Here is an 11,498-nt window from a genome sequence, read left to right on the forward strand (position 1 = left end):
AAACCGAGCAGCCTGGATTGAAAAAACCAAACAAATCGACAACTCCTTACGAAATAAACAAAAATTACTTATGTGGAAAAACAAACAAACTGAGCAGACTAAACATACCAAACAAATCGTCGATTTTCTAAGTTTGAAACCTGAAATTCTGAGTCTGGGAAACCGAACATGTTTGTTTTCAATTTCTTACGTTTGAAACCGAACTTACAGAACAGATCATTGCTTTCTTTAGTAGAAAGCTGATTATACCAGCTATTTCTTACGTTTGAAACAAACGTGCTGATTGTAGGAGAGCAAACATTTCAGCGATTTTTTACGTTCGAAACCAATCACACCGTACAACAAAATTTATCGAAAATTTTTTCAGTAGAAAATCAAACACACAGAACAAGCTGAACATACCGAACACACAGTCGATTTCGTAGATTTTTTAAGTGGAAAAAAGATTATCTGATTTTCCTGAAGTTTTAAACCAGAAATACTAAATTTAAGAATTCGAACAATTTTGCAATTTTTTACGTTGGAAACCAAACATACCGAACAAATTTTTTCAAGTGGAAACACAATTATACCGTATTTCTTACGTTTGAAACCAAACATGCTGAATCTAAGGAACCCCACATACCGACAAGTATCTTTTTGTTTAAAATTGATTATATCGAACGTAGGACACCGAAATTAGCAAATCTATGAGACCGAGGAGACCGACAATTTCTTACGTTTGCAACCGACTAAACCGAACAAGCCAAACAATGCGACCATTTTTTACCGCCGTGGATAAAGAACATTTTTACGTAGTTTTTCATTGGCCTTCTGGGGCTAGGGCTGCTCCTGTTTTCAGCTTCTTCTTTGATAAATGAGATGCGCATGTGTTTCTCTTGATAGTCGACTATTGTTATTCTAGTCATTGACGATACAATCGCATTTTTTGTTTTCATGGTTGTTGTTTCGTTTTATGTCGATTAAGTTGTATGTGTTTGGTATCTCCGCCCAAGTTCTTTACGGTTACTCTACATATCTAATTCTAAAAATTCACAGGTAGCGTTTTACTCTTAATTCAAAAACGTTTACTCATAATTCTCCTTTCATTTTTCAGGTTTTTTTTGCTTTTGTTCTAAGTTTCCGCGATTTTTAAAGAAAATGAGCGGGCAGTAAAATTTTTGTTTTCAAATTGCATCAATTTTAAACGATGGTCACCCCGACTCGAGTTGTGCGTCGTCTTTCTCAAAAATGATTCTAACTTATTCTAGGATAAAAAAACAAGCTACCATACTCTTTAAAAGACGCTTAAATTTCGAGGCAATTTACTTGACGGTGAGATGTCAGCATCACAAAACTGAAAGTTAATTGGAAGATCAATTTAATTGTTTTGATAATTCATTTTATCGTGTTCTTGGTACCTAAGCTGTTTAATTGTTTAAAAACTTAAGTGCTAACCCTTACCGAACCCACAGAGCCTATCAAGACTTATTCAGAGATTTTACAGAATCCAAGTGTTCACAGAGAGATGCCAAGACCTGCGTAGTGAATCCAGATTTGGAACCCCTCTCGGCAGAGAAAAGCCAACTGCTGATATTTTTGGGGCAGACTAGAACCCAAGTCCTGGGTTTCTCTGAGCAGAGTTAATAATTACTTCATCAAGATAGGATGTTTTTCATTTAATGCCGGCTTTTTGACAATTTTAGCACTCGATTACAAATTGTCGTCAAAAAAATTGTTTGCCATGGTAATTGGTCAAGTTTTCTGCATTTGATTCCAAGACTTGGGGCTTCATTGGACAGAGAAATTCTAAAGCTTAGGTTTCTCTGACAAGTCTTAGAATCGGTGTTTGCTATTAACGTCAACTGATTAATCAAATAACCTCCTATGAGAAAAAGTGAGTGTTTTAGTTTAAGAGGAGGCCAATTCTTACGTATTATATCCCGAAAAGAAATTAGCTGAAAACAGAAATTTCAAAAAGCAGCAAAACAATTGTTACTGTTTTTCAAATTAAACTGTCTGTACCAACTTGGCAGAGAGACCCAAGACTTGGGATTTCTCTGGGCAGAGACGCCCAAAACTTGATTTTTTTTCTCCCAATAGAAAACTAAGAGATCAACTGCGGAGTGTTCTCTTAGCAGCCTTGTATTTGATCTGATCAGACTCTGAATCAGACCTTGGACCTTCTCTGATTTTTTTCTGAATCAGGCCTGATTGTCTCTGGTGATATGGTACTGGAAGTGCCCCATTTAAAAGACTAATACATGTGTGATTTTTCTGCCTCGGCCTGCCAGCGTGTCAGACGGTGTCACAGTTTATCAGGACCATAATTCTCAAACGGATCTAGTCCTTAATTTATCCGATCGCAAGGGGATCAGGACGATGACAAGAAGAGGAAAACCTGAGAGGTCGTCTTGTCTGTTGAAGATACCCATGGCCTGTATGAAGTGTCTGTCTTTGAGGTCAATTTTGAAAGAATGATTCAATTGATCTGGGGAGCGAATAGTCCACCGGACACATCGTTGACTGTTAAACTCCTCCGGATCATCCAGAACATTCAGATCAAATAAAGAGTCCACATCGCCTTCTAAAATTATTAAATTTTCACTTTAACCGTATTCAAAAACCAATACAACCCAGGCTGAGGTGTGCGCTCAAAATCGTCCTGGTCAAGACCATTTTGAGCGCACACCCGACCTTTGTGCGCTCAAAATTACAGGGTCTCGAAGGTTGAAGGTGCACTAGAGTCTGGTCATAGGCGGATTTGAGCGCACTTGAGTGTGATAATAGGCGGATTCGAGCGCACTTGAGTGTGATCATAGGTGGATTCGAGCGCACTTGAGTGTGATGATAGGCGGATTCGAGCGCACTTGAGTGTGATCATAGGTGGATTCGAGCGCACTTCGAGCGCATAGACACTGTCGATTAATCCTTCCTTGGTTCGTAAATTTTCCGCTCTGATCCCCTCTCCCTCCAGTACGTTAAGAACCCCCCATGTACATCGTACATGTCATTACTTTTATTAAATCACTATGTAAAAATATGAATACGTGCGCTTGGGGTTGCAACCCTAGTTTAGAGGTCGACTTATCAAAAGAACGTGGGCTGCCAATATTGGATATGATAATACTTCGTGTCAACATCATTCGTATGGGTCGAGTAACAATTAAGTGATAAAAGTTGGGGCCGACCACTTTTCGGCCGATAAGGGTTAGGGTCAGCCAACAGGTTAATTGGTAAAAATACTCATGGAAAAACTTTGGGTCGATTGTATCAGCTGTGAGATGACTGCGAGTCGGCTTATGAGAAGAGACATTGTTGACCATTATTAAAGATGCGTTTTGCATATAGTGTGGTCTAAGATTTTTGTTGCAGAATACGAGAAACGTCATACATTTTTTCTGGAACATTTTTGCTATCTTGCAGTACTTGAAACATTTTGTATTTAGCCGAGAATTTAGTGTAAGTAAGTACAAGACCGGGCAAAAATTTAGTCTGGTTGTTGATTGTCGATCAAGAAATCTGGATTTATGGTCCCTTAACTGGACACAATATAAGAATCTCTAGCAATTTTTCAATGCTATTTTTTTGCAATACTAGGAAGCTGCGCTCAACACAAGTTTCCCGATCTAACATTCTGAGCAAAAAATTGCTTTATATTTTGTTTTTCTTTGCAGATCAAATGAAAAAAGTTGAAAAGCAAAACAAGGACTGTATTTGTCTGATATATGATATTAAAAGACCGCCCCTATGGGCATGAAAAGATCAGGGTCGAAAAAAGATAATTTTTCTGAATAATTTTTTGCGGGTAGGAAAAATACTTCCGTCACCAAATTATTTATCTCATGATATATTGCACAAACAACCTGTAAAATATAATATGCAACAAAGTTTGCTTTAAAAGTTTGCTTCAAAATTGGACATATGTGCAACAGTATTCCAATATAAGTGTTTTTTTTTAGTCTAGTTCTAGTGTGAAACTATTGACTATATTTTGTTACTAACTTTTACACCATAAATCACTAGTCCCCATGTGTCACCTTTTTCCACCGTTGAAGTATCTAATAAATAAGATATTGTAAAATAGATCAAACTGAAACAAGGCTCGGACTTTTGGATTGAATTCATAAATTTATCTCTCGATACCTAATGTGAACAAGGAGACTCGGTACTGTACGATGGCACATAAGGTTCTGACACCGCTCATCCACAATTTTGGCATAATTGTCTACCAAATGTTTGGGAAGTACTTTTTTTTTAAAAAATTGTGTATGAACGATAAGATAACTTCCAAAGCAAATAACTCAGTGGAGTAAAAGTGATGCATTAGATTGCTGTGATATGCCAATACTAAGCGAGTCAAGACGAACAGCAAAATCAAACAACAACAACAACAACAACAACAACAACAACAACAACAACAACAACAACAACAACAACAACAACAACAACAACAAACATTAATTACATCAAAAACCTTATGTCCGTTTTAAAAAACAAAACTCGATAACAAAGTCAACATACCGTCAGATAAACCTAAAACTAAACAAAATAACTTATAAATTGCCAGAAAAAATTTGGGCCTAGTCCATAAAAAGGTTTCGTAACAAATAGACAAAAAAAACAAAAACAGTAAATTTAAAAAATTCGCTTATTTTTTTAAACAATTAACTTCAATTTAATGGAACCCATTAGAAATCAAGTAAAATATCCCAAAGGTTTACGATTACCAACGCTTCTAAAGAAGGAGATTAGGACCTGTCATTATTCATTTCTTTAAGCGGCTAAAAAGAACAACAGAAGAACAACAAACAAAAATTCATTTAAAACTTGCCACAAAACGCTGCAAAACCGTCAAGCCATATTTTGGCCCTCAAAATATATTCGATTGCGCCTTCTTCAAACAATGATAATTTAGTAAGAGGCCATTCATTAGTGAGACTAGGTAACAAGCAGACAAAAAAGAGAAAAGAGCAAAAGTATGTGATTCTTTTGATTTTTTTCGAAACAAAATTACATCCAAAGTCATGAAAGACATTAATTACAAAATGAAAGATTTAAATATGGTCATTTAATCCTCTCAGGGAAGCCCCTGAGATCTGCAGTTATCCAGAATAGGTCTTGCGTCCACAAAAAGAACGTCAAATATGACAAAAATCAAATTAATTTACTTTTTTGTGAAAAACCGGTGTCGAAGCCAGTGGTGTCATAACGAATTCTTTTTTAGAAAAAGATTTTGGGACACCAATTCCTTATGACACCTTCCGTTGACAACCATAATGTCATATCTGACCTGTAGTTAACGCGATTAGGTAACAAAAAGAAAAATAAAACGAACAAAACTGCGAAGTGAAAAAGTTTAATTTAAGTTTTGGAAAACGATTGTTTTCAAAGTCATGGAAGCCATCAGCTATCTACTAACATCAGACTATCGGCCTATCTATTCTTCCATGATAAGCCAATGAAACCTATCACTGTACAGGAATTTACATACGACCTAAACGCGAAAGTAAAAATGACAGTTAAAGACGAAATGAAAAAATTTAATTAAGTTCTTCAAGAAAGACGATAATTTATATTTTTCAGGATATTAAAAGATTCAATTGTGTCTTATTCTGAACGCTAATGATGTGATATGAGATCTGTCAACAGTGTGATATTGTGACAAAACAAGAAAACGTGAAAAATGGCAAATATCTAAGAACAAAAAGAATCTAAAATCTAGTAGTTTCAAAGCCACAAAACAATAACGTTAGGATTAATACCGCAATCGAGACTAAAATTTAAATGAATAAAACGATGAAGCATTCTTTTTTGCGGACACTAAGCTACAAGTTGACCAAATTAAGAAACAAAGTAGAGGAAAAGTTCATTAAGCCATTATTAATTTAAAAATCAATTATTTTTATAAGTCGAAACGACCATAAACTTTCATGTAAAAAATAAATGCATTAGCTTGGCGCTGCTAGGGAAGCCAATTGGACCTATCACCACTGAGCTTTGATTTCATATGTTCTGTTCTTTATTAATAAAAAGTCTTTTTTTTTTTCAAAAAAAAAGACAGACTGATTACAATCCGATTTCTCTTTGGATTGTAACAGTCCAAGATAGGCCCGAAATTAGCCCTGCTAATGCCTTTTGTCCGTCAGGAACAATTGATTTTTTGAATGTCGTAGATATATGAAAACTCAAAAATAAATTCTGCTTTTTTGATAATCAACGAGTAAAGTTAGCCAAAAAATGGCAAAGTTTTAATTACAGAGCAGTCTAAGCGGAGGTTGAAGCATGAATAGCCCCCTTCTGAGTCTACGAAAAATTTATTAGAGTTGTTTGGGGTGTACTGCTGGCAAATTTAATCAAAGTGGACTAAAGTAGCTTATTTCGTGCTCTTTTTGATGAAAAAGGCTGAATTTTGAAATATTTAGCCAGAATTATTGACCAAAAAAGTTAAATCAAAATAATCAACAATGCTTGTTTGTCTTGAAAAATAAAACCAACGATACTATTTCTAAAAAGGTTAACGAATTTTAGCAAAATTGACGAAAATTTAGGCAAAATTTCAGAAAATGTGAATAAAAACAACGTGAATTCACTCTACTTTTCTCAGAAGTTCAAACCTCTATTACTCCCTGTAGAAAATGAAAATTAAGAAATCTCTTCAATACCATATTCGACGCTGGACGAGCTTTTTTATGATACCAGTCTCAACTCTCTACGGTGAATATATCGATCGGCGGAAATTGACTGAACACAAAAAACCCATTTGAGTATATAGTTCCTCCCCCTCAAGAGGGGTCGGAACAATTAAGAAGACAGTTAACAGTTTTGGAATCATCCGTAACACTGTTCGCAAGAACATTTAAGTCTTTCTCTCCAATAATTACTAATAAAGTTTGGGTAATAAGTTCTTAGGCTAATAACATGCTCAAAATGATAAAATTGAGTTATGTCCATGAATACTAGTAAAAAATTTAAGCGTTTTTTTCCTAATTTTTTAAACAGTTTTTAATAAAGACAAATTTTCATCTTGCGAAACTGCTGTCTACTTGACTTTAGTTTCCTTTTTTTGAAACCGCCAATTTAACTATTACTGGCTGATCAGCGATTATTTCAATCGCAAATGGTTCCTGTCAGACTTGTTGTAGAGTTCACTTGATTGTGATCAGATAGGAAAAAAGTCAACGCAGCATAATCTGACCAAAGGTCAATTTAGTTCTGGACGCTCTAAGGGAAATTCATCCTAAGTGCCCTGGGACCATCCAAACTGACCCCCACAGTCTCCACTTCTTTTGCAAATTTCCCAAACTTTTAAATAATGTAAGATTATGTGCAAGTGGAAATGTGGGAGACTTATTCTTTGACCTCGCAATGATTCCACACCGTGTACTTATAAAAAGAACGCAATACCCAGGTTGAAGTTTTCTGTCAGCCGAGTCTGTAAAGCGTCTGCTCCAATCCTTCCATACCCTAAACAGAGGAACAGTGGATATATGACATAATCTTCCACTTATCAATACTCCTACACAGTATTTCATTTAAATTAAAAGTCATCAAACAATTTTAAAAAATTCTGTCCAATTTATTTGCAGTTTGCCATTTTGTCTCGACATGCTCGACTTTTCATCACTTGCAAAGTTATTAACCTGTGCAGTAAAAACCGTCTCCCCACAAGTGGCTCTGGCATTCACAGAATGTTGTCTGGCCATCGAAAGAGCAGTTTGCAAGCTCATGACAGGGATATGGATCACTCAAACAAGGATCTGAAAACAATCAATTATAACTTAATTCATGCAGTTGAGCCAGTGATAGTAGTGTCTATCTAGAGCATCGCTTCTCGAATCTCTGTAGATCAGTCTTTAGCTAGAAGCAAATGATGCATCTCTCTTTTGAAGTATGTCAAAATGTTAGTTTTTTAAAGGGCATTTAAGATTACTCACTTGGCAGGGGTTTCGGGACCAAGTCGGCTGAAACAAGTAGATAATTAGAGATAATCACCGCAAGATCCGTACGTTCATTTTATTCATCGTTTTGATGAAAAGACATAACAGTCATATTTTTGTTCAAAAGAATATGTACATCATTTTATTTGCCGGAGCGCTTAATGGTGAAAACCGAACTGCCAAATATGTTTCGCAAAAATCTTTCCTAAAGCCCTCTGAGTTCACTTTCCAAATTAATTATGCAGCTTTTATTATGTGAGCTGCTGCTTGGATGGGTACATATTGCTTTCAACCAATTGTTTCTCAGGTTTCATTGTTTTTGCAGGAAGCTGGCATCATGCTCGCATTAATGTAGGAAATTAAATAAACTAATAGTGATTCTCATAGTTTCATACAAAAATGCGTCAAGTCTTATCGGTTTAATCTTTGATGAATTTCTGAAATGGCTTTCTAAATGAATCCTGGAAAACATATATAATTTTTTGGTAATCATACTTTGATCATACATGATTTCATTGTGATGACAATAGAATTACGGCTTGCTTTTAAGATCTTTTGATTATCGTACAAGAACAGAAAGAACCGTAGAATGTTTGTTCCGACTCCTCTTGAGGGGGGAGGAAATATATACTCATATGGTTTTTTTTGTTCAGACAATTTTGGCCGATCGATATAATAATCGTAGAGAGTTGTGAATGGTATCATTATATCATTAAAAAGCCTGTCCAGCGTAGAAAATAGAAAAAAAAGATTTTTCGAATTTTTGTTTTTTATAGGGAGTTAACGAAGTTTGAAGTTTTGTGAATATCAGACGTAAATCAGCCGGTTTTATTCACATTTTTGACCAAATTTTAGTCAATTTTGACCACATTTTCGACAATTTTGCTTAAATATGTTGAAATTTATAACTTTAGTGTTATTGATTTTATCACTAAAAATGGACGAGGGTTGCTGAATTGTTTGATCCGAGTTTTTTAGCTAGAGTTTATGCTAAATTTGTCACAAATCAGACGTTTGTCGTCAAAAAAATGGAGTTTTGCCCACTTGCTTTAAGTTGGCTGGAAGTAGACACCCTAAAACTGCGGCCTAAATTTTTTTCGGCTCAAAAAAGCTAGTTGCATTACACGCTTTAAGAGTCTTCTGGAATTAAAATTTTGTCAGTTTTTTTGCAAATTTAAACTCGATAATTATACAAAATGCATTAATTTTTTTAGACAAATTGAAAAATTTTGTAGAGAATTGATTTGTTTCAAAACCATTTCAACAATGTTTTCTGTTAGACGGACAACAATATCTAGGCTGACCTCGATCTCAACATGTATCCTTACGATAAAAATTTTATTAGATTTCAATTGGGCCGGCCTTTTTTCCCAAAATGTTTCCGCAATTTAAATGTTTCTAATGTAAATTACTATCAATTTAAATCAGGGTTCAATTAATGACAGATACTACGTGCAAAAAATGAGAACCAACGAGATTATATTATCGTTTCAGTGCTAAGATCATGGTTTTTATAGCTCTGACCAACTGTTTTTGTAAAAAAGTTTTGGACTTCTTGCCATTTGCTTTCATTTATTATACTTTCTGTAGCGCAATGACTTAAAGTCCCCAATCAAAGATCCAGTTGGCTTTTTGAAGGTATGAATGAACCTAGAACTTTTTTGCAGTTGTTTTCTAATGACTGTTTTGACTTTGAATATATTTGTTTTGAGAAAAAATTGGTGAATTTTTGAGCTTTGTCAATATTTTATATTATTTCTTGCAAATTCGGGCGCAGTCTCAGTAGAAACACGCGGAACCACACTTCTTCTGAGTGAAAAATTAATATCGGTAACGGTTTCATATTCAAATAATGGTTTCTTTATTCTGGTTCTAGGCGTTTTCCTTTTTTTACTTTTGGTTGTAATTTGCTTTTTTTATGAGTTCATTTTGTTTCCTTGTTGAGTAATCACATTATTGACAAGTTAAGTAAAAAAAACATAATAGGAACAGTTCACAACGTACGAAAAAGGAGTAATTGGATATGCTAATTGTTTTTGTTGAATAGTTTATGTTCTTTTGCAACAATTGTCTCGAAAAACTTTGTTGTTTTTTTTAAATTTTGCCTATGTTTGTCTCTTTTTTCGTTGTTGTAAGCCATATATTCAATAACCATCAACCGTTTTTGCGTCATCAGGACGTATAGCTGATTCTAGTTAAAGATTTCAGTCTATAGCTGTTTGTTTTAATGACTTTTAAATTCAAATGAAAAAAAATTTTTTCATCTGTCTCATTTTTGATTTTTTTTAAGTCACCATGTAACTCAATATCATTCAATCGAAATTTCGATTACTTTTAATGATTCAAACATTTTTTCGCGTTTGTTTATACATTGTTACTGATTGCTTCGACCACCTAGTTTCATAAAATTTTCGAGATTTCCATACTGTTCAACTTTTGGGTTTCTTATTGTTCTCATGTCTAAGTAGTCCTTCTATAAACAAGACTCGTTAATGTTATGATGAAGTGAAATGGCGATTTACATTTCTTGCAGGTAACATCTTATAATTGATGTGCCTTGAACAGTGTCATGTCGCACAATTGTTTGATGTCTTGTCTTCTTTATGTTTTTGTTATTTTGATGGGTCGTGACCTGGTCACCACCTGTTACCCAATCGAATTGGGGACAGGTGCCATATTTTTTCTAATTAAGTATAGGTTAAATTGCTTTCTTTAGGTTTTTATCTGATGCGAGTTTGCTTTTGTTATGATTATTTTTGTTTTAGATATCGAGTTTTGGTCGTAAATGATGTTTGTTGTTTGATATTTATTATTGTCCTTTCCAGTAGATCTACTATTAACCACGTTCATCGGCCCTATAGCGTGGCATTATTGTATCTCATTGGCTCTTTATTGAACGATGTGAATGTTTTTGAAAGTTTTCTACCTCTTCATCATTTGCTAGCCAATTAAGTCAAGAATGTGGATGAGCGGGGTCCGAACATTATGTGCATCGCACATTACCAAGCCTCCTTGTTTCCACTATTCCTAAAAAGACGCAAAAAAACGGTATGCGCTTGTTGACATCATATATGATCCTATAAGATTAGAAGCGAAAACATCCCGGATTGGTAGTATTCTCCCGTTAAATGTCGATTTGAGCGCAGATTTACGCTATGCTATCCTCAATTGTGCGTGCATGCGTGCATTTCTGCTACTCTTTCACGTGTGCGTGCTTGCGTATGTCTCTCTCTCTCTCTCTCTGTTTGTGTGTGTGTGTGTGTATGTGTGTGTGTATGTGTGCGTGTGTGTGTGTGTGTGTGTGTGTGTGTGTGAGTGTGTGTGTGTGTGTGGGTGTGTGGGTGTGTGTGTTAGTGGGGAAGATGGTTACAATACTTATGTGAAAATAGTCATTACGATGTAGGCTGTACTGGTATTGTGACTGTTTAGGAGCCCATGAGTAGTCATGAAGGGGATGTTGGAACTGTTGTTGTTGTTTGTTCAGAAGATAGCAAGTACACTTTCCACTGATCAAGTCATACTTGTTGATGTGATTATTATAGTGATGAGTACCAATGGACCATTTGCACAGGTGAGTAC

At 35.1% G+C, this 11,498-nt stretch overlaps 1 long non-coding RNA gene across 1 annotated transcript; it reads right to left on the minus strand.

Annotated features, from left to right (window-relative positions):
- Positions 1-2,411: 2,411 nt before the first annotated feature.
- Positions 2,412-7,735, minus strand: LOC142348613 (uncharacterized). Its single transcript, XR_012760755.1, has 3 exons — positions 7,623-7,735; positions 7,387-7,446; positions 2,412-2,566 (listed from the first exon to the last, which is right to left on the minus strand). It is a non-coding gene; the product is annotated as an uncharacterized LOC142348613 (long non-coding RNA).
- Between the last annotated feature and the right edge of the window lie 3,763 nt (positions 7,736-11,498).

This window comes from Convolutriloba macropyga, chromosome 1, assembly GCF_964194025.1.
Source record: "Convolutriloba macropyga chromosome 1, txConMacr16.3, whole genome shotgun sequence".
Taxonomy (NCBI): Eukaryota; Metazoa; Xenacoelomorpha; order Acoela; family Convolutidae; genus Convolutriloba; species Convolutriloba macropyga.